We start from the raw sequence: 24,821 nt of genomic DNA on the forward strand, positions 1-24,821 counted from the left end.
AATATCCACTCTTTTTGGGCAGCAGAGGCATGAACGGGATCCATGACCTGATTATTCTGTTACGACTCTTGGAGTGGACCCTCTGGGCTGAGATACCAACCCACCCTGAGTGAAATTACCTATTGGAACCACCCCCTATACAGGGATCATCAGGGTCAGCACCAGTGGGGTAAAGTATTGTAACTGCTGGTAAGTGTAGACTGACTGAGCACAGTAATAATATCAAACTGTGGAATGACTGTCTATACAATTTACACTAGTCTGTGGACTGACGTACCACAATGTTCATGATAAATTGTATACCGGCTCATCCTAGCATTTACACTAGGTGATGACTAATTAAACACAGTATTTATACTGGACGGAGGACCAACTGATTACAATATTAACATTTCGCTATGGAGTGACTGATAGCAACATTTACAATATACTGTGGACAGACTGACTACAGCTTTGACAATAAACTGTGGATAGATTGACCACATTCATTATCTCTGAGATAAGTAATTTTGGCCCTAGGGAGTTATACTTATTGGTGTGTATAGCATGTAGCAGGAACATATTATCATACGTTTGTCTTTTTACAGGTTACTGCTCTAATTGTCATAATGAAGGGTAAAATTTTTCTTTGTGGACTCCAGCAAGACAATTGCAAGAATCACATAAAAGGTAATTAATTTTCAAATTATTACTGATAATTGTTGGTCTAGGCTTGAGTTCTAGAACTGCGGAGGTGTAATAACACGTTCCTGATACATGACAATGTACTGTAGGTGCTATCTTAAATGTATATCGTCTATACACAACTCTTAGTAAAACACCACTTTATCTCAGGTACAGAGATAGGGAACATTTTTTCTCATCAACTTTCTTCCAAATTGGGAATACCCTCTTATATTTCATAAAATACACTTGTTTCAGCGGTGAAACAATCAATACCTTGATTACACGAGACTGACCCCAGCATTCACACTAGACCGCAGCCTGACCGAATACAGCATTTATACTATGTGACCACAAACTGAGGAAAGTATTTATAAAAACTGTAGACTGACTGACCACAACATTCACAGTAGACTGTGCACTAATTGACCAAAGAATTTACACTAGGTGTGGACTGACTGAGCACAGTATTAATACCAGACTTAGGACTGACTTACCACAACATTTACAATAGATTGTGCACCGACTGACCATAGCATGTACACTAAGTGTAGTCTGAATGAGCACAGTAATAATATCAGACTGTGGACTGACTGTCTATATCATTTAAACTAGTCTGTGGACTGACTGACCACAGTAATAATACCAGACTGTGGACTGACTGTCTATATCATTTAAACTAGTCTGTGGACTGACTGACCACAACATTCACAGTAGACTGTACACTAATTGACCATATAACATACACTAGGTGTGGACTGACCTAGCACAGTATTTATACTAGTTTTGGGACTGACTTACCACAACATTTACAATACATTGTGCACCGACTGACCATAGCATGTACACTAAGTGTAGTCTGAATGAGCACAGTAATAATATCAGACTGTGGAATGACTGTCTATACAATTTACACTATTATGTGGAGTGACAGACCACAATATTCACTGTAAATTGTAGACCAACTCATCCCAGCATTTACAATAGGTGTGGACTAATTAAACACAGTATTTATACTGGACAGAGGACCAACTGATTACAATATTTGCTCTTCACTATGGACTGACAAAAACATTTAAGAGTATACTGTGGACTGACTGACTACAGCTTTGACAATAAACTGTGGATAGATTTACCACATGTATTATCTATGAGATAAGAAATTTTGGCTCTAGTGAGTTATACTTATTGGTGTGTATAGCATGTAGCAGGAACATATTATCATACGTTTGTCTTTTTACAGGTTACTGCTCCCATTGACATAATGAAGCGTAACATTTTTCTTTGTGGACTACAACAAGACAATTGGAAGAAATACAAAAAAGGTAATTAATTTTCAAATTAATTACTGATAATCATTGATCTAGGCTTTATTTCTAGATTTGCGGAGGTGTAATATCACCTTCCTGATACATGACAATATACTGTATGTGTTATTTTAAATGTATATGTTCTATACAAAACTCTTAGTATAACACCACCTTATCTCAGGTACAGAATTAGGGAACATTTTTTCTCATTATCATCTGTCTTCGAAATTGGGTATACCCTCTTATATTTCACAAAATACACTTGTTTCAGCGGTGAAACAATTAATACCATGATTACACGAGATGCAATGGGAACACGCTGGATACAGTAAAGCGCAGAGCATGCACTGGGAAGCAAGTAGAGAACCAGGAGAATACAGAGCGTGCACTGGGAAGCACGCTGAAATACAGGAGAATACAGAGCGTGCAATGGGAAGCACGCTGAGATACAGAGAGTGCAGAGCGCGCACTAGGAAGCACGCTGAAATACAGGAGAATACAGAGCGTGCAATGGGAAGCACGCTGAGATACAGAGAGTGCAGAGCGCGCACTGAGAAGCACGCTGTAGGACCTGAGCATAGAAATGCACCCGCACTGAGACCTGCACAGATGATGTAGTAATCAGTGGCTTCCTCTAGCAGAAAGCATCCTGAATTACCTGTTGCTGTTGCCAAGAGTGAAGTACTTCCGGGTCAGGCAGCATAATGATCGGAGGAAGTGCGCCGCCGTGGCCTAAGCAGCCGGCTGCGTGTTCCTTGTGGATGGGATCCCTGACGTGCCCGCCAAGCCGGAAGTTGAGGAGAGACCCCCGGTAGAGCCCGGTCAGCTGCACGCCAAGTGAGGTAAGTGTCCTGCTGCTGGAGGGCGTGCGGCATTGTAACAGTACCTCCCTCTTTATATCCCCTCCTATTGAGGCTAGAAAGAAACCTCTCTAAGATTCGAGGTGCAGTGATGTTCTCCCAGGGTTCCCACGACCTCTCCTCAGGACCAAACCCTATCCAATCGATCAAAAAGAAGGTTTTCCCTCTCACCTTTTTCATTGAGAGTATATCCCTCACCTCAAAAATGTCCTCATGGCTAACAGGATTAGGAGTGTGACAGATAGAGGAATCATAGCGATTAAACACCACGGGTTTGAGGAGGGAGACATGGAAGGTGTTGGAAATACGTAGCGAGGCAGGCAACGTCAACTTTTAGGCCACATCATTGATTCGTCCCAAGATCTCAAAGGGACCGATGTATCGAGGACTCAACTTGTCGGAAAGACTTTTAAGCCGGATAAACTTGGAAGATAGCCATACTTTGTCACCGGGAAGGTACGGAGGTGAGTCCAAACATCTTTTGTCAGCATGTCTCTTAATCATGTCACCTGCTTTGACAAGAGCTTCTTTGGTCTCCTCCCAAATTTTAGAGAACTCAAAGGACAAGGAGTCAGCTGTTGGTACACCCGAGACTGGTGGAACCGGCAGGGGCATATTAGGATGTTGTCTCGAGACAATGAAAAAAGGAGACTTGTTGGAGGACTCACTAGGATAATTGTTATAGGCATAACTCGGCACAAGGAAGGAGCCAGACCCAATTATCCTGGTGAGCATTGGAAAAATGGCGAAGGTACGATGTTAAGATCTGGTTGGTACGTTCCACCTGACCGTTGGTCTGGGGGTGATATTCCAAAGAAAAATCCAAAGTCACGTTCATAAGCCTGCAGAGAGCTCTCCAAAACCGAGAAGTAAACTGAACTCGTCTGTCAGAAACAATGCGTTAAGGCAATCCATGAATGCTGAAGGTATGAGCAATAAAAGTCTTGGCCAATTCGGAGGCAGAGGGCAAACCCGGCAGAGGGATAAAGTGAGCCATCTTAGAGAACCGATCCACGACCACCAAGATTACCGTACAACCAAAGGATCGAGGGAGATTTGTGATGAAATCCATGGCGATATGTTGCCATGGGGCTGAAGGTACCCGGAGAGCTGCAGAGTACCAGAGTGAAGTTGCCTCGGAATCCTCTTAAACGTAACAGCACTTGGCGAACGTCTTGCCGATGAGATGATAGATCCGGAGAGAAAAAGAGAATATCGTCCCAATATACTACAACGCAGTAATACAGGATGTCTCGAAAAATGTCGTTAACAAACTCCTGAAATACAGCGGGTGCGTTGCAGAGGCCAAAGGTCATGACCAGGTACTCGTAATTTCCATCCCTCATATTGAACGCGGTCTTCCACTCGTCACCAGCGTGGATACGGATCAGGTTGTAGGCACCATGAAGGTCTAGTTTGATGAAAATCCGTGCTCCCCTCAAACGATCAAAAAGCTCCAGAATTGGTGGTAGAGGATACCTGTTCTTGACTGTGATGTTATTCAAGCCTCTATAGTCAATAGAGGGTCGAAGGAAGCCATCCTTCTTTTTAACAAAGAAGAAACCCGCGTCTGCGGGAGAGGAGGAATCACATACACCTATGGAGGCCTCTCTTACCTGTCTTAGGTAGATGAGTTTCCTGGCCGCACTGGGTAGGAATGAAGCAAGTGAGAACCATATCCACAGTATAGACATAAGCCTTGCACACGTCTCTCACGACGGCATTGCTCCGCCATTTTAAGATGATCCACCTGCATAGATTCAGCAGCTGCTGCGGAAGAAGACACCGCAGAACCTGGGCTAAGATGCCTGTGGATGGTTAGAGATTAGATAGTAGGTCTCCAATCTCAAGCAGCCTCAAGAGAACGCTCCTGAAATCGTAAATCAATATGTGTAATAAGAGAAATCAAATCCTCGAGACAGGTTGGAGTATTTCGACCAGCGAGCCAGGAGTCCACCCCAACTTTGAAGCCAGAGTGCGAAAACGAATGGCGTATTTCCCAACAGTAAGTGAACCTTGGCGTAGATTAAAGAGGGACTCAGTGGTAGAGGCCAGGCAATCCGGTTCATCAAACACTCTGTGGAAGGTTTCCAAAAATTTGCAGCTGAGAGACTATGAGAACGTCTCGCTCCCACAAGGGATTTACCCAAGCCAACGCCTCACCCTCCAGATGTGAAACCACAAACACCACCTTAGCCCGATCAGTGGGGTATTGCTGTGGCAACAACTCAAAATGCAGACGACACTGATTTAAAAAATCCCTGCAAAGCTTGGGATCGCCATTACACTGGGGCAGTTTACCAAGGCGAGGTGGGCGATGAGGAGTAGAGTCAGTGGTACGGGCCGACGCCTGCACCAAAGTCGAGGCGGCAGATTGAAGAGAGAGCAGACAGTCATCCACAGAGGCCATGTTACTCAATATGTGGGCCTGCGTGTTGCGCTGCTGAACAAGCTCCTGCTGGAGACTAGCAAGCTGAATAGCATTCTCTGGGTCAGTGACCCGTAAAGCGGACCATTGGAAATCCATGGACTTCATGAAGGACATAATGCGACCCTGATTCTCCTGCAAAAATATCCACTCTTTTTGGGCAGCAGAGGCACCAGCGGGATCCATGACGTGATTATTCTATTACGACTCTCGGAGTGGACCCTCTGGGCTGAGATACCAACCCACCCTGAGTGAACTGACCTATTGGAACCCACTATACAGGGATCATCAGGGTCAGCACCAGTGGGGTAAAGTATTGCAACTGCTGGTAAGTGTAGACTGACTGAGCACTGTAATAATATCAAACTGTGGAATGACTGTCTGTACAATTTACACTAGTCTGTGGACTGACGGACCACAATGTTCAAATTGTATACCGGCTCATCCTAGCATTTACACTAGGTGATGACTAATTAAACACAGTATTTATACTGGACAGAGGACCAACTGATTACAATATTTCACTATGGAGTGACTGTAAGCAACATTTACAATATACTGTGGACAGACTGACTACAACTTTGACAATAAACTGTGGATAGATTGACCACATTCATTATCTCTGAGATAAGTAATTTTGGCCCTAGGGAGTTATACTTATTGGTGTGTATAGCATGTAGCAGGAACATATTATCATACGTTTGTCTTTTTACAGGTTACTGCTCTAATTGACATAATGTAGGGTAAAATTTTTCTTTGTGGACTCCAGCAAGACAATTGGCAGAATCATATAAAAGGTAATTAATTTTCAAATTATTACTGATAATTGTTGGTCTAGGCTTGAGTTCTAGATCTGCGGAGGTGTAATAGCACCTTCCTGATACATGACAATATACTGTAGGTGCTATGTTAAATGTATATCTTCTAGACACAACTCTTAGAATAACACCACTTTATCTCAGGTACAGAGATCGGGAACATTTTTTCTCATTTTCAGCTTTCTTCCAAATTGGGAATACCCTCTTATATTTCATAAAAAACACTTGTTTCAGCGGTGAAACAATCAATACCTTGATTTCACACTAGACCACAGCCTGACAGAACACAGCTTTTACACTATGTGACCATAAACTGAGGAAAGTATTTATGAAAACTGTCTACTGACTGACCACAACATTCACAGTAGACTGTGCACTAATTGACCAAAGAATTTACACTAGGTGTGGACTGACTAAGCACAGTATTAATACCGGACTGTGGACTGACTGTATAAATAATTTAAACAAATCTCTGGACTGACTGACCAGAACATTCACAGTAGACTGTACACTAATTAACCATATAATATACACTAGGTGTGGACTGACTGAGCACAGTATTAATACCAGACTTAGGACTGACTTACCACAACATTTACAATAGATTGTGCACCGACTGACCATAGCATTTACATAAAGTTTGGACCGACTGACCACAGTAATAATACCAGACTGTGGACTGACTGTCTATATCATTTAAACTAGTCTGTGGACTGACTGACCACAACATTCACAGTAGACTGTACACTAATTGACCATATAACATACACTAGGTGTGGACTGACCTAGCACAGTATTTATACTAGTTTTGGGACTGACTTACCACAACATTTACAATACATTGTGCACCGACTGACCATAGCATGTACACTAAGTGTAGTCTGAATGAGCACAGTAATAATATCAGACTGTGGAATGACTGTCTATACAATTTACACTATTATGTGGAGTGACAGACCACAATATTCACTGTAAATTGTAGACCAACTCATCCCAGCATTTACACTAGGTGTGGACTAATTAAACACAGTATTTATACTGGACGGAGGACCAACTGATTACAATATTTGCCCTTCACTATGGACTGACAAAAACATTTAAGAGTATACTGTGGACTGACTGACTACAGGTTTGACAATAAACTGTGGATAGATTGACCACATGTATTATCTATGAGATAAGAAATTTTGGCTCTAGTGAGTTATACTTATTGGTGTGTATAGCATGTAGCAGGAACATATTATCATACGTTTGTCTTTTTACAGGTTACTGCTCCCATTGACATAATGAAGCGTAACATTTTTCTTTGTGGACTACAACAAGACAATTGGAAGAAATACAAAAAAGGTAATTAATTTTCAAATTAATTACTGATAATCATTGATCTAGGCTTTATTTCTAGATTTGCGGAGGTGTAATATCACCTTCCTGATACATGACAATATACTGTATGTGTTATTTTAAATGTATATGTTCTATACACAACTCTTAGTACAACACCACCTTATCTCAGGTACAGAATTAGGGAACATTTTTTCTCATTATCATCTGTCTTCGAAATTGGGTATACCCTCTTATATTTCACAAAATACACTTGTTTCAGCGGTGAAACAATTAATACCATGATTACACGAGATGTAATGGGAACACGCTGGATACAGTAAAGCGCAGAGCATGCACTGGGAAGCAAGTAGAGAACCAGGAGAATACAGAGCGTGCACTGGGAAGCACTCTGAGATAGAGAGTGCAGAGCGCGCACTAGGAAGCACGCTGAAATACAGGAGAATACAGAGCGTGCAATGGGAAGCACGCTGAGTTACAGAGAGTGCAGAGCGCGCACTAGGAAGCACGCTGAGATACAGAGAGAGCAGTGCGTGCACTGGGGAGCACGCTGAGATTCAGATAATGCAGAGCTTGCACTGGGGAGCACGTTGAGATACAGAGAGTGCATAGCTCGCACTGAGAAGCACGCTGTAGGACCTGAGCATAGAAATGCACCCGCACTGAGATCTGCACAGATGATGTAGTAATCAGTGGCTTCCTCTAGCAGAAAGCATCCTGAATTACCTGTTGCTGTTGCCAAGAGTGAAGTACTTCCGGGTCAGGCAGCATAATGATCGGAGGAAGTGCGCCGCCGCGGCCTAAGCAACCGGGTGTGTGTTCCTTGTGGATGGGATCCCTTACGTGCCCGCCAAGCCGGAAGTTGAGGAGAGACCCCCGGTAGAGCCCGGTCAGCTGCACGCCAAGTGAGGTAAGTGTCCTGCTGCTGGGGGGCGTGCGGCGTTGCAACAGTAGCTCCCCCTTTATATCCCCTCCTTTTGAGGCTAGAAAGAAACCTCTCTAAGATTCGAGGTGCAGTGATGTTCTCCCAAGGTTCCCACGACCTCTCCTCAGGACCAAACCCTATCCAATCGATCAAAAAGAAGGTTTTCCCTCTCACCTTTTTCATGGCGAGTATATCCCTCACCTCAAAAATGTCCTCATGGCTAGCAGGATTAGGAGTGTGACAGAGGAATCATAACGATTAAACACCACGGGTTTGAGGAGGGAGACATGGAAGGTGTTGGAAATACGGAGCGAGGCAGGCAACGTCAACTTTTAGGCCACATCATTGATTCGTCCCAAGATCTCAAAGGGACCAATGTATCGAGGACTCAACTTGTTAGAAAGACTTTTAAGCCGGATAAACTTGGAAGATAGCCATACTTTGTCACTGGGAAGGTACGGAGGTGAGTCCAAACATCTTTTGTCAGCATGTCTCTTAATCATGTCACCTGCTTTGACAAGAGCTTCTTTGGTCTCCTCCTAAATTTTAGAGAACTCAAAAGACAAGGAGTCAGCTGTTGGTACACCTGAGACTGGTGGAACCGGCAGGGGCATATTAGGATGTTGTCTCGAGACAATGAAAAAAGGAGACTTGTTGGAGGACTCACTAGGATAATTGTTATAGGCATAACTTGGCACAAGGAAGGAGACAGACCTAATTATCCTGGTGAGCATTGGAAAAATGGCGAAGGTACGATGTTAAGATCTGGTTGGTACGTTCCACCTGACCGTTGGTCTGGGGGTGATAGTCCAAAGAAAAATCCAAAGTCACGTTCATAAGCTTGCAGAGAGCTCTCCAAAACCGAGAAGTAAACTGAACTCCTCTGTCGGAAACAATGTGTTACGGGAATCCATGAATGCTGAAGGTATGAGCATTAAAAGTCTTGGCCAATTCAGAGGCAGAGGGCAAACCCGGCAGAGGGATAAAGTGAGCCATCTTAGAGAACCGATCCACGACCACCAAGATTACCGTACAACCAAAGGATCGAGGGAGATTTGTGATGAAATCCATGGCGATATGTTGCCATGAGGCTGAAGGTACCGGGAGAGGCTGCAGAGTTTTAGAGTGAAGTTGCCTCGGAATCTTGTTCTTCTCGCATGAGATACATGAAGATAGAACATATACATTTAAAATAAAACATACAGTATATTGTCATGTATCAGGAAGGTGATATTACAACTCCGCAAATCTAGAAATAAAGCCTAGATCAATGTTTATCAGTAATTAATTTGAAAATTAATTACCTTTTTTGTTTTTCTTCCAATTGTCTTGTTGTAGTCCACAAAGAAAAATGTTACGCTTCATTATGTCAATGGGAGCAGTAACCTGTAGAAAGACAAACGTATGATAATATGTTCCTGCTACATGCTATACACACCAATAAGTATAACTCACTAGAGCCAAAATTTCTTATCTCAGAGATAATACATGTGGTCAATCTATCCACAGTTTATTGTCAAAGCTGTAGTCAATCAGTCCACAGTATACTCTTAAATGTTTTTGTCAGTCCATAGTGAAGAGTAACTATTGTAATCAGTTGGTCCTCCGTCCAGTATAAATACTGTGTTTGATTAGTCCACACCTAGTGTAAATGCTGGGATGAGCTGGTCTACAATTTACATTGACTATTGTGGTCTGTCACTCCACATAATAGTGTAAATTGTATAGACAGTCATTCCACAGTCTTATATTATTACTGTGCTCAGTCAGACTACACTTAGTGTAAATGCTATGGTCAGTCGGTGCACAATGTATTGTAAATGTTGTGGTAAGTCAGTCCCAAAACTAGTATAAATACTGTTCTACGTCAGTCCACACCTAGTGTATGTTATATGGTCAATTAGTGTACAGTCTACTGTGAATGTTGTGGTCAGTCAGTCCACAGACTAGTTTAAATGATATAGACAGTCAGTCCACAGTCTGGTATTATTACTGTGGTCAGTCGGTCCAAACTTAATGTAAATGCTATGGTCAGTAAGTGCACAATCTATTGTAAATGTTGTGGTAAGTCAGTCGTAAGTCTGGTATTAATACTGTGCTCAGTCAGTCCACACCTAGTGTATATTATATGGTTAATTAGTGTACAGTCTACTGTGAATGTTGTGGTCAGTCAGTCCAGAGACTGAGATGCAGAGAGTGTAGAGCGCGCACTAGGAAGCACGCTGAAATACAGGAGAATGCAGAGCGTGCAATGGGAAGCACGCTGAGATACAGAGAGTGCAGAGCGTGCACTAGGAAGCACGCTGAGATGCAGAGAGTGCTGAGCGTTCACTAGGAAGCACTCTGAAGTACAGGAGAATACATAGCGTGCAATGGGAAGCACGCTGAGATACAGAGAGTGCAGAGCATGCACTGTGGAGCACGCTGAGATTCAGATAGTGCAGAGCTTGCACTGGGGAGCACGTTGAGATACATAGAGTGAATACGCGCACTGAGCCGCACGCTGTAGGACCTGAGCATATAAAAGCACCCGTACTGAGACCTTCACAGAGGCGGAAGTAGTAATCAGTGGCTTCCTCTAGCAGATAGCATCCTGAAATACCTGTAGCTATGGCCAAGAATAAGGTACTTCTGGGTCAGGCAGCATAATGATCAGAGGAAGTGCCCCTCCTCGGCCTAAGCAGCCGGGTGCGTGTTCCTGGTGGATGGGATCCCTGACGTGCCTGCCAAGCCGGAAGTTGAGGAGAGACCTCCGGAAGAGCCCGGTCAGCGGCATGCCGAGTGAGGTAAGTATCCTGCTGCTGGAGAGTGTGCGGCGTTGTAACAGTACCTCCCCCTTTACATCCCCTCCTTTTGAGGCTAGAAAGAAACCTCTCTAAGATACGAGGTGCAGTAATGTTCTCCCAAGGTTCCCACGACCTCTCCTCAGGACCAAACCCTATCCAATCGATCAAAAAGAAGGTTTTCCCTCTCAGCTTTTTCATGGCGAGTATATCCCTCACCTCAAAAATGTCCTCATGTCTAACAGGGTTAGGAGTGTTGCAGATAGAGGAATAATAGCGATTAAACACCACGGGTTTGAGGAGGGAGACATGGAAGGTGTTGGAAATACGGAGCGAGGCAGGCAACGTCAACTTGTAGGCCACGTCATTGATTCATCCCAAGATCTCAAAGGGACTGATGTATCGAGGACTGAACTTGTAGGAAGGACGTTTAAGCCGGATAAACTTGGAAGATAGCCATACTTTGTCACCGGGAAGGTACGGAGGTGGGTCCAAACATCTTTTGATGACAAGAGCTTCTTTGGTGTCCTCCCAAATTTTAGAGAACTCCACGGACAAGGAGTCAGCTGTTGGTACACCCGAGACTGGTGGAACCGGCAGGGGCATATTAGGATATTGTCTAGAGACAATGAAAAAAGGAGACTTGTTGGAGGAGTCACTAGGATAATTGTTATAGGTATAATTCGGCCGAAGGAAGAAGACAGACCCAATTATCCTGGGGATTATTGGAGAGATGGCGAAGGTACGATGATAAGATCTGGTTGGTACGTTCCACCTGACCGTTGGTCTGGGGGTGATATTCCAAAGAAAAATCCAAAGTCACGTTCATAAGCTTGCAGAGAGCTCTCCAAAACCGAGAAATAAACTGAACTCGTCTGTTGGAAACAATGCTTTACGGGAATCCATGAATGCAGAAGGTTTGAGCAATAAAAGTCTTGGCCAATTCGGAGGCAAAGGGCAAACCCGGCAGAAGGATAAAGTGAGCCATCTTAGAGAACCGATCCACGACCACCAAGATTACCGTGCAACAACAGGATCGAGGGAGATTTGTGATGAAATCCATGACGATATGTTGCCATGGGTCTGAAGGTATCGGAAGAGGCTGCAGAGTACGAGCGTGAAGTTGCCTCGGAATCTTGTTCTAGTCGCATGAGGGACATGAAGATATAAACTCCTCGATGTCTTGGCGTAAAGAGGACCACCAATAGTGGCGAGATATGAGAGAGTTAGTCTTCTTTATCCCCGCATGACTGGCAATCTTGGATGAATGGCCCCAAAGCAGCACTTTCTTTCTGTTATTCTCGGCGACAAATGTCCTCCCTGGGGGTAAGTTAGCAAGACCTAGGGGAGTCAACGTTATAATCCTGGAGGTGTCGATGATGTGAGAAGGATCCTCCTCTGCATCAGCTGGCTGGAAAGACCTAGACAAAGCATCAACCTTGACGTTAAAATGGCCTGATCGGAAATGAAGTTCAAAATCGAAGCGGGCAAAGATAAGGGACCATCTGGCCTGCCGGAGGTTAAGTCTTTGAGCCGACCGGATGTAGGACCGATTCTTATAGTCAGAGAAAATTACGAAAGGATGGGCCGCCCCCTCTAGAATGTACCACCATTCCTCAAGAGTCAGTTTGATGGCCAACAACTCTCTGTCTCTGATGGAATAATTGCGCTCAGCATAAGAAAACGCCTTGTAGAAAATACCGCAGGTGACTAAGCGACCGGAAGGGGATCTTTGGAGAAGCACTGCTCCAGCTCCCGTGGAGGAGGCATCCACCTCGAGCATGAACGACTTGTTAGTCTCATGACAATGAAGCACAGGGGCAGCTGCAGAGGCTTGATTTAGAGACAAAAAGGCATCTTTAGCCTCCAGAGACCAGATGTGGGAGTTGGCTCCCTTATGGACAAGAGCCAAGATAGGCTTAGATAGCGAGGAGAAATGTGGGATGAACTGCCTGTAATAGTTCACGAATCCAAGAAACTGTTGGATGGCTTTTAACCCGAGAAGAAGTGGCCTTTTGATTATGGCTGATACTTTCTCCGAATCCATGTTCAGGCAGGATTCCGAGATAATGTGTCCCAAAAATGGTAACGGGGTTTGCTCAAAGACACACTTCTCGAACTTGGCATAGAGACGGTTCTCTCTTAAATGTAACAGCACTTGGCGAACGTCTTGCCGATGAGATGACAGATCCGGAGAGAAAAAGAGAATATCGTCCAAATATACTACAATGCAGTAATACAGGAGGTCTCGAAAAATGTCATTAACAAACTCCTGAAACACAGCGGGTGCATTGCAGAGGCCAAAGGTCATGATCAGGTACTCGTAGTCTCCATCCCGCGTATTAAACGCGGTCTTCCAGTCGTCACCAGCATGGATACGGATCAGGTTGTAGGCACCATGAAGGTCTAGTTTGATGAATATCCGTGCTCCCCTCAAACGATCAAAAAGCTCCAGAATTGGTGGTAGAGGATACCTGTACTTGACTGTGATGTTATTCAAGCCTCTATAGTCAATACAGGGTCAAAGGAAGCCGTCCTTTTTAACAAAGAAGAACCCCTCGTCTGCGGGAGAGGAGAACTTTCGAATAAAGCCCCTGGCCAGATTTTCTTGGATATAGTACGATATGGCCTGGGTCTCCACTGAAGAGAGCTGGTATATTCTGCCTCTAGGAGGGGTCGAACCAGGAATGAATTCAATCAGGCAGTCATACGGCTGATGCGGAGGACTCTCTGCCTCCTTCTTGTTGAAGACATCCGAGAAGGGCCAGTAGACAGCAGGTAATCCAATGGGAACAGAAGGAGGCAGTGACATCCCAAAGGGTCGAACTGGCAGCCGACACCTCTCCTGGCAGTACTGACCCCAGCGAAGTATGTTACCAGAGCGTCAATCATCGGTTGGCTCAGGTGTCCTTAGCCAGGGAAGACCAAGAAGAAGAGCGTGGGCCATGTCAGATAGAACATAGATGGCAATCCTCTCCCGATGCAGAACCCCAACTTGCAACTTCAGCTCCTTGGTAACCTTAGTGACTGCCTCAGGTAAAGGCCTTCCATCTACAGAAACAATCCAACGAGGATTCTCCAGGGTACTAACTGGGATCTGGTACTTCTCAACTTCTTCAAGCCTGAGGAAGTTCCCTGCCACGCCCGAATCCATGTAAACCACCTCAGAATAGCGTTTAGGAACGGAGAGCCACTGAATAGTCAGGGTTAAAGTTAGATAGGAATCACATACACCTATGGAGGCCTCTCTTACCTGTCTTAGGTAGAAGAGTTTCCTGGCCGCACTGGGCAGGAACGAAGCAAGTGAGAACCATCTCCACAGTATAGTTATAAGCCTTGCACGTGTCTCTCATGACGGCATTGCTCCACCATTTTAAGACGATCCACCTGCATAGATTCAGCAGCTGCTGCGGAAGAAGACACCGCAGAACCTGGGCTAAGATGCCTGTGGATGGTTAGAGATGAGATAGTAGGTCTCCAATCTCGAGCAGCCTCAAGAGAACGCTCCTGAAATCGTAAATCAATACGTGTAGCTAAAGAAATCAAATCCTCGAGAGAGGATGGAGTATTTTGACCAGCGAACCAGGAGTCCACCCCAACTTTGAAGCCAGAGTGTGAAAACGAATGGCGTATTGCCCAACAGTAATTAAACCTTGGCGGAGATTAAAGAGGGACCCAGTGGTAGAGGCCAGGCGACCTGGTTCATCAAACACTTTGTGGAAGGTTTCCCAAAAAATTTGCAGCTGAGAGACTATCGGATCGCCTCGCTCCCACAAGGGATTTACCCAAGCAAACGCCTCACCCTCCAGATGTGAAACCACAAACGCCACCTTATCCCAATTAGTGGGGTATTGCTGTGGCAACAACTAAAAATGCAGATGACACTTATTTAAAAAATCCCTGCAAAGCTTGGGATCGCCATTAAACTGGGACGGTTTACCAAGGCGAGGTGGGGGTGAGTAGTAGAGTCAGGGGTACGGGCCGACGCCTGCACCAAAGTTGAGGCGGCAGATTGAAGAGAGAGCGGGCGGTCATCCACAGAGGCCATATTACTCAATATGTGGGTCTGAGTATTGCGCTGCTGAACAAGCTCCTGCTGGAGACTAGCAAGCTGAATAGCATTCCCTGGGTCAGCGGCCTGTAAAGCGGACCATCGGAAATCCATGGACTTCATGAAGGACATAATGCGACCCTGACTCTCCCGCAAAAATATCCACTCTTTTTGGGCAGCAGAGGCACCAGCGGAATCCATGACCTGATTATTCTGTTACGACTTTTGGAGTGGACCCTCTGGGCTGAGATACCAACCCACCCTGAGTGAACTGACCTATTGGAACCACCCCCTATACAGGGATCATCAGGGTCAGCACCAGTGGGGTAAAATATTGCAACTGCTGGAAAGTGTAGACTGAGCACAGTAATAATATCAAACAGTGGAATGACTGTCTATACAATTTACACTAGTCTGTGGACTGATGGACCACAATGTTCATGATGAATTGTATACCGGCTCATCCTAACATTTACACTAGGTGATGACTAATTAAACACAGTATTTATACTGGACGGAGGACCAACTGATTACAATATTAACATTTCACTATGGAGTGACTGACAGCAACATTTACAATATACTGTGGACAGACTGACTACAGCTTTGACAATAAACTGTGGATAGATTGACCACATTCATTATCTCTGAGATAAGTAATTTTGGCCCTAGGGAGTTATACTTATTGGTGTGTATAGCATGTAGCAGGAACATATTATCATACGTTTGTCTTTTTACAGGTTACTGCTCTAATTGTCATAATGAAGGGTAAAATTTTTCTTTGTGGACTCCAGCAAGACAATTGGAAGAATCACATAAAAGGTAATTAATTTTCAAATTATTACTGATAATTGTTGGTCTAGGCTTGAGTTCTAGATCTGCGGAGGTGTAATAGCACCTTCCTGATATATGACAATATACTGTAGGTGCTATCTTAAATGTATATCTTCTATACACAACTCTTAGTATAAAGGGGGTTTTACACTAAGCGATATCGCTAGCAATATCGCTAAAACGTCACCGGTTTTGTGACGTTATAGCGATATTGCCAGCGATATCGCTATGTGTGATACTTACCAACGACCGGCTCCCCCGCTGTCCATCGCTGATCGCGCGAGAATGTCCGGCTCCATTTCTCGTCGTCAGCTTCCTGCTGGGCTTCCTGCTGTGTGAGACGAGCGACGCTGGACGCGGGCGGGAGGACGCCAGGATCGCTGTGTGTGAAAGGTGAGTATTGTGCGCTGCGTCGCTGCTGCATCGCTGTGAGGTCTTTCTGTGTGAAAGCTCACTAGCGATCATTTAGCGATGCAGCAGCGATCCTGACCGGGTCGGATCGCTCGTCGGATCGCTGGTTCATCGCTAAATGTAAAAGGGCCTTAACACCACTTTATCTCAGGTACAGAGATAGGGGACATTTTTTCTCATTGTCAACTTTCTTCCAAATTGGGAATACCCTCTTATATTTCATAAAATACACTTGTTTCAGCGGTGAAACAATCAATACCTTGATTACACGAGACTGACCCCAGCATTCACACTAGACCGCAGCCTGACAGAACACAGCATTTACACTATGTGACCATAAACTGAGGAAAGTATTTATAAAAACTGTCAACTGACTGACCACAACATTCACAGTAGACTGTACACTAATTAACCATAAAATATACACTAGGTGTGGACTTACTGAGCACAGTATTAATACCAGATTTAGGACTGACTTGCCACAACATTTACAATAGATTGTGCACCGACGGACCATAGCATTTACATTAAGTTTGGACCGACTGACCACAGTAATAATACCAGACTGTGGACTGACTGTCTATATCATTTAAACTAGTCTGTGGACTGACCGACCACAACATTCACAGTAGACTGTACACTAATTGACCATATAACATACACTAGGTGTGGACTGACCTAGCACACTATTTATACTAGTTTTGGGACTGACTTACCACAATATTTACAATACATTCTGCACCGACAGACCATAGCATGTACACTAAGTGTAGTCTGACTGAGCACAGTAATAATATCAAACTGTGGAATGACTGTCTATACAATTTACACTATTATGTGGAGTGACAGACCACAATATTCACTATAAATTGTAGACCAGCTCATCCCAGCATTTACACTAGGTGTGGAATAATTAAACACAATATTTATACTGGACGGAGGACCAACTGATTACAATATTTACTCTTCACTATGGACTGACAAAAACATTTAAGAGTATACTGTGGACTGACTGACTACAGCTTTGACAATAAACTGTGGATAGATTGACCACATGTATTATCTGTGAGATATTAAATTTTGGCTCTAGTGAGTTATACTTATTGGTGTGTATAGAATGTAGCAGGAACATATCATACATTTGTCTTTTTACAGGTTACTGCTCCCATTGACATATTGAAGTGTAAAATTTTTCTTTGTGGACTACAACAAGACAATTGGAAGAAATACATAAAAGGTAATTAATTTTCAAATTAATTACTGATAATCATTGATCTAGGCTATATTTCTAGATCTGCGGAGGTGTAATAACACCTTCCTGATACATGACAATATACTGTATGTGTTATTTTAAATGTATATGTTTTATACACAACTCTTAGTATAACACCACCTTATCTCAGGTACAGAGTTAGGGAACATTTTTTCTCATTATCATCTCTCTTCAAAATTGGCAATACCCACTTATATTTCACAAAATACACTTGTTTCAGCGGCACTGGCGTAGCGTGGGGGGGCGGGGGGGCGGTCCGCCCCAGGCGGCATGTGTGTGGGGGCGGCGCGGCAGCAGCAATTCCACCCTGCAGTGCAGTGCAGCGGCGGGCAGGGAGCGATGCGATCACGGCAGCTCCGCTGCCTGCAAGAGTGAATAGCAGGAGCGGAGCGGCAAGGGTCCGTCCTGCTTCCTGCCCGGAGGCCGCGCTTCCTGTTTCACACAGAGGAGCGCCGCTGAATGACGTCATCATTCAGCGGCCGCTGCTGTGTGAGGGAGGAAGCGCGGGCGATGCTGCGGACAGGTGAGAGGAGAGAGGTGGTGTCTTGTGTGTATGTATGTATGTATGTATGTATGTCTGTGTGTGTGTGTGTGTCTGTGTGTATGATGGAGCAGGCAATGATGGGAGTGATGGTCTAGAAGGCAATGATGGGGTGATGGAGCAGACAATGATGGGGTGATGGAGCAGACAATGATGGGGTGATGGAGCAGACAATGATGGGGTGATGGAGCAGACAATGATGGGGTGATAGAGCAGGCAATGATGGGGTGATGGAGCAGGCAATGATGGGGTGATGGAGCAGGCAGTGATGGAGCAGGCAATGATAGGGTGATGGAGCAGGCAATGATAGGGTGATGGAGCAGGCAATGATGGGGTGATGGAGCAGGCAATGATGGGGTGATGGAGCAGGCAATGATGGGGTGATGGAGCAGGCAATGATGGGAGTGATGGAGCAGGCAATGATGGGGTGATGGAGCAGGCAATGATGGGGTGATGGAGCAGGCAATGATGGGGTGATGGAGCAGGCAATGAGGGGAGTGATGGAGCAGACAATGATGGGGTGATGGAGCAGGCAATTATGGGGTGATGGAGCAGACAATGATGGGGGTGATGGAGCAGGCAGTGATGGGGTGATGGAGCAGGCAATGAGGGGAGTGATGGGGGTGATGGAGCAGGCAGTGATGGGGTGATGGAGAAGGCAGTGATTGGGTGATGGAGCAGGCAATGATGGGGTGATGAAGCAGGCAATGAGGGGAGTGATGGGGGTGATGGAGCAGGCAATGATGGGGGTGATGGAGCAGGCAATGATGGGGTGATGGAGCAGGCAATGAGGGGAGTGATGGGGGTGATGGAGCAGGCAGTGATGGGGTGATGGAGAAGGCAGTGATGGGGGTGATGGAGCAGGCAATGATGGGGGTGATGGAGCAGGCAATGATGGGGTGATGGAGCAGGCAATGAGGGGAGTGATGGGGGTGATGGAGCAGGCAATGATGGGGGTGATGGAGCAGACAATTATGGGAGTGATGGAGCAGGCAGTGATGGGGTGATGGAGCAGACAATGATGGGAGTGATGGGGTGATGGAGCAGGCAGTGATGGGGTGATGGAGAAGGCAGTGATGGGGTGATGGAGCAGGCAATGATGGGGGTGATGGAGCAGGCAATGATGGGGTGATGGAGCAGACAATGATGGGAGTGATGGGGTGATGGAGCAGGCAATGATGGGAGTGATGGGGAGAAGGCACAGTGATGGGGTGATGGAGAAGGCAGTGATGGGGAGAAGACAATGATGGGGTGATGGTCGAGAGGGCAATGATGGGGTGGTGGGTGAGAATGCAATGATGGTGGTGGTGGAAAGGGCAATAAATGGGGGTGGTGGAGGAGGAGGAAATGATGGAGGTGGTGGAATGGGCAATGATGGGAGTGGTGGGGGAGAAAGCAAAGATAGTGGTGGAGAAGAAAATGATGGAGGTGGGGGAGAGGACAATAATGGGATGCGAGGGGAGGAGGACAATGAGGGGTGTGGGGGATTGGGATGGGAGGAAGGGGGACTTATAATGGCCTTAGGAACAGGGGGAGGTGGAGGAAGACATTATCGTTTATTATGTCTAATACAGTCCCTTAGTATATAGTGTACTCACTAATTCTGTATAACACCATCCTTAGTTACATAGTTTCCTCTTTTATTATGTATAACACCGCCCCTTATTACCTACCATCCTCTCTAATTATATATGGTGCCGTCCCTTATTATATAGCTTCCTCTGCTGTTATGTATAGTGCTGTCTCTTACATAGTGTATTTTTGTTATTTTTGCTATTCACAGCGCCCTCTTTAATTACATGGTCCCCTCTCTTGTTAGATATAAAATGACTGCTGATCGAGGAGCCGGTGACCAGACGACCAGTCCATCAGCTCCTCCATTAGAAAGGAAGCTTTCCCATGCTCCATCAGCCATCATTGCATTATACAGCTAACAAGACAGGACGGTATGTAATAAAAAACAGGGCTCTATATAATCCAATATGTAAGGGACGGAACTGTACATAACAAGAGAAGGCACTGTGTATGGGACAGCAATATACATAATAAAGGAGACTATGTAATATATACCTGTATGTGTGTGTGTGTGGCTATATAATATCAATAATCTATCTATATATATATATATATATATATATATATATATATATATATATATATATATATATATATATATATATATATATACACACACACGTAGCTTTGACGCCATAAAAGGAGGGGGGCCCGGACACATTTCTTGCACAGGGACCCCAAGCTGTCAGTGTCCGCCCCCTGTCCGCCAAAATAATTTGTACTTTCTGTTTTTTTTTCTGTCACATTATTAAAAATTATTATTAAAAAAAGCCATTAGGTCTTCATCCAGCATCATCAAGCTAATACATACATATATATAGAGAACTGCAAGAAGTTGAAAGTCTAGAAATTTAGAAATAATAGCAGAGTTAGTAGCAGACTAAAAATTAGATCTTTGAGTGTGGTGTGGGCTCTTCGGATGCTTCCGAATTATCAACGACCAAAGGGGCGGCAAATTTTTCGACCGCCCCGGGCGCCACAAACAGTTGCTACGCCACTGTTCAGCGGTGAAACAATTAATGCCATAATTACACGAGACGCAGTGGGAACACGCTGGATACAGTAAAGCGTAGAGCATGCACTGGGAAGCAAGTAGCGAAACAGGAGAACGCAGAGCGTGCACTGGGAAGCAAGTAGAGAAACAGGAGAATACAGAGCGTGCACTGGGAAGCATGCTGAGATGCAGAGAGTGCAGAGCGCGCACTAGGAAGCAAGCTGAAATACAGGAGAATACAGAGTGTGCATTGGGAAGCATGCTGAGATACAGAGTGCAGAGCGCGCACTAGGAAGCACGCTGAGATACAGAGAGTGCAGAGCGTGCACTGTGGAGCACACTGAGATTCAGATAGTGCAGAGCTTGCACTGGGGAGCACGTTGAGATACAGAGAGTGCATAGCGCGCACTGAGACGCACGCTGTAGGACCTGAGCATATAAAAGCACCTGCACGGAGACCTGCACAGATGCGGAAGTAGTAATCAGTTGCTTCCTCTAGCAGATAGCATCCTGAAATATCCTTTTGCTGTGGCCAAGAATGAGGTAACTTCTGGGTCAGGCAGCATAATGATCGGAGGAAGTGCGCAGCCATGGCCAAAGCAGCCGGGTGCGTGTTCCTGGTGGATGGGATCCCTGACGTGCCCGCCAAGCCGGAAGTTGAGGAGAGACAGAAGCAATCCAACGAGGATTCTCCAGGGTACTAACTGGGATCTGGTACTTCTCAACTTCTTCATGCCTGAGGAAGTTCCCTGCCACGCCCGAATCCACGTAAACCACCTCAGAATAGCGTTTAGGACCTGAGAACCACTGAATAGTCAGGGATAAAGTTAGATAGGAATCACATACACCTATGGAGGCCTCTTATACCTGTCTTAGGTAGAGGAGTTTCCTGGCCGCACTGGGCAGGAAAAAAGCAAGTGAGAACCATCTCCACAGTATAGACATAAGCCTTGCATGCGTCTCTCATGACGGCATTGCTCCGCCATTTTAAGACGATCCACCTGCATAGATTCAGCTGCTGCTGCAGAAGAAGACACCGCAGAACCTGTGCTAAGATGCCTGTGGATGGTTAGAGATGAGATAGTAGGTTTCCAATCTCGAGCAGCTTCAAGAGAACGCTCCTGAAATCGTAAATCAATATGTGTAGCAAAAGAAATCAAATCCTCGAGAAAGGTTGGAGTATTTCGACCAACGAGCCAGGAGTCCACCCCAACTTTGAAGCCAGAGTGCGAAAACGAATGGCGTATTGCCCAACAGTAAATAAACCTTGGCGGAGATTAAAGAGGGACTAAGTGGTAGAGGCCAGGCGACCCGGTTTATCAAACACTCTGTGGAAGGTTTCCAAAAAAATTTGCAGCTGAGACTATGGGATCGCCTCGCTCCCACAAGGGATTTACCCAAGCCAACGCCTCACCCTCCAGATGTGAAACCACAAACGCCACCTTAGCCCAATTAGTGGGGTATTGCTGTGGCAACAACTCAAAATGCAGACGACACTTATTTAAAAAATCCCTGTAAAGCTTGGGATCATCATTAAACTGGGGCGGTTTACTAAGGCGAGGTGGGGGATGAGGAGTAGAGTCAGGGGTACGGGCCGACGCCTGCACCAAAGTTGAGGCGGCAGATTGAAGAGAGAGCGGATGGTCATCCACAGAGGCCATATTACTCAATATGTGGGTTTGAGTGTTGCGCCGCTGAACAAGCTCCTGCTGGAGACTAGCAAGCAGTATAGCATTCCCTGGGTCAGCGGCCTGTAAAGCGGACCATCGGAAATCCATGGACTTCATGAAGGACATAATGCGACCTTGATTCTCCTGTGAAAATATTCACTCTTTTTGGGCAGCAGAGGCACCAGCGGGATCCATGACTTGCTTATTCTGTTACGACTTTTGGAGTGGACCCTCTGGGCTGAGATACCAACCCACCCTGAGTGAACTGACCTATTGGAACCACCCCCTGTATAGGGATCATCAGGGTCAGCACCAGTGGGGTAAAATATTGCAACTGCTGATAAGTGTAGACTGACTGAGCACAGTAATAATATCGAACTGTGGAATGACTGTCTATACAATGTACACTATTCTGTGGACTGACGGACCACAATGTTCACGATAAATTGTATACCGGCTCATCCTAGCATTTACACTAGGTGATGAATAATTAAACACAGTATTTATACTGAACGGAGGACCAACTGATTACAATATTAACATTTCACTATGGAGTGACTAACAGCAACATTTACAATATACTGTGGATAGACTGACTACAGCTTTGACAATAAACTGTGGATAGATTGACCACATTCATTATCTCTGAGATAAGTAATTTTGGCCCTAGGGAGTTATACTTATTGTTGTGTATAGCATGTAGCAGGAACATATTATCATACGTTTGTCTTTTTACAGGTTACTGCTCTAATTGACATAATGAAGGGTAAAATTTTTCTTTGTGGACTCCAGCAAGACAATTGGAAGAATCACATAAAAGGTAATTAATTTTCAAATTATTACTGATAATTGTTGGTCTAGGCTTGAGTTCTAGATCTGCGGAGGTGTAATAGCACCTTCCTGATACATGACAATATACTGTAGGTGCTATCTTAAATGTATATCTTCAAAAACAACTCTTAGTATAACACCACTTTATCTCAGGTACAGAGATAGGGGACATTTTTTCTCATTGTCAACTTTCTTCCAAATTGGGAATACCCTCTTATATTTCATAAAATACACTTGTTTCAGTGGTGAAACAATCAATACCTTGATTACACGAGACTGACCCCAGCATTCACACTAGACCGCAGCCTGACAGAACACAGCATTTACACTATGTGACCATAAACTGAGGAAAGTATTTATAAAAACTGTCGACTGACTGACCACAACATTCCCAGTAGACTGTGCAATAATTGATCAAAGATTTTCCACTAGGTGTGGACTGGCTGAGCACAGTATTAATACCTGACTGTGGACTGACTGTCTATATAATTTAAACTAGTCTTTGGACTGACTGACCAGAAGATTCACAGTAGACTGTAGACTAATTAACCATAAAATATACACTAGGTGTGGACTGACTGAGCACAGTATTAATACCAGACTTAGGACTGACTTGCCACAACATTTACAATAGATTGTGCACCGACTGACCATAGCATTTACATTAAGTTTGGACCGACTGACCACAGTAATAATACCAGACTGTGGACTGACTGTCTATATCATTTAAACTAGTCTGTGGACTGACTGACCACAACATTCACAGCAGACTGTACACTAATTGACCATATAACATGCACTAGGTGTGGACTGACTTAGCACAGTATTTATACTAGTTTTGGGACTGACTTACCACAAAATTTACAAAACATTGTGCACTGACTGACCATAGCATGTACACTAAGTGTAGTCTGACTGAGCACAGTAATAATATCAGACTGTGGAATGACTGTCTATACAATTTACACTATTATGTGGAGTGACAGACCACAATATTCACTATAAATTGTAGACCAGCTCATCCCAGCATTTACACTAGTTGTGGACTAATTAAGCACAGTATTTATACTGGACGGAGGACCAACTGATTACAATATTTACTCTTCACTATGGACTGACAAAAACATTTAAGAGTATACTGTGGACTTACTGACTACAGCTTTGACAATAAACTGTGGATCGATTGACCACATGTATTATCTCTGAGATAAGTAATTTTGGCTCTAGGGAGTTATACTTATTGGTGTGTATAGCATGTAGCAGGAACATATTATTATCATACGTTTGTCTTTTTACAGGTTACTGCTCTAATTGACACAATGAAGCGTAACATTTTTCTTTGTGGACTACAACAAGACAATTGGAAGAAATACATAAAAGGTAATTAATTTTCAAATAAATTACTGATAATCATTGATCTAGGCTTTATTTCTAGATCTGCGGAGGTATAATACCACCTTCCTGATACATGTCAATATACTGTGTGTGTTATTTGAAATGTATATCTTTTATA

At 44.5% G+C, this 24,821-nt stretch overlaps 1 long non-coding RNA gene across 1 annotated transcript; it reads left to right on the forward strand.

The window, feature by feature from the left end:
- The first annotated feature begins 15,912 nt into the window (after positions 1-15,912).
- Positions 15,913-23,299, forward strand: LOC141097025 (uncharacterized). The gene is made up of 3 exons (XR_012233829.1): positions 15,913-16,001; positions 17,580-17,661; positions 23,216-23,299. It is a non-coding gene; the product is annotated as an uncharacterized lncRNA (long non-coding RNA).
- The last annotated feature ends 1,522 nt before the right edge of the window (positions 23,300-24,821 follow it).

Source organism: Dendrobates tinctorius, unplaced genomic scaffold (assembly GCF_039654945.1).
Source record: "Dendrobates tinctorius isolate UK_male_01 unplaced genomic scaffold, ASM3965494v1 ptg000082l, whole genome shotgun sequence".
In the NCBI taxonomy this organism is placed as follows: Eukaryota; Metazoa; Chordata; class Amphibia; order Anura; family Dendrobatidae; genus Dendrobates; species Dendrobates tinctorius.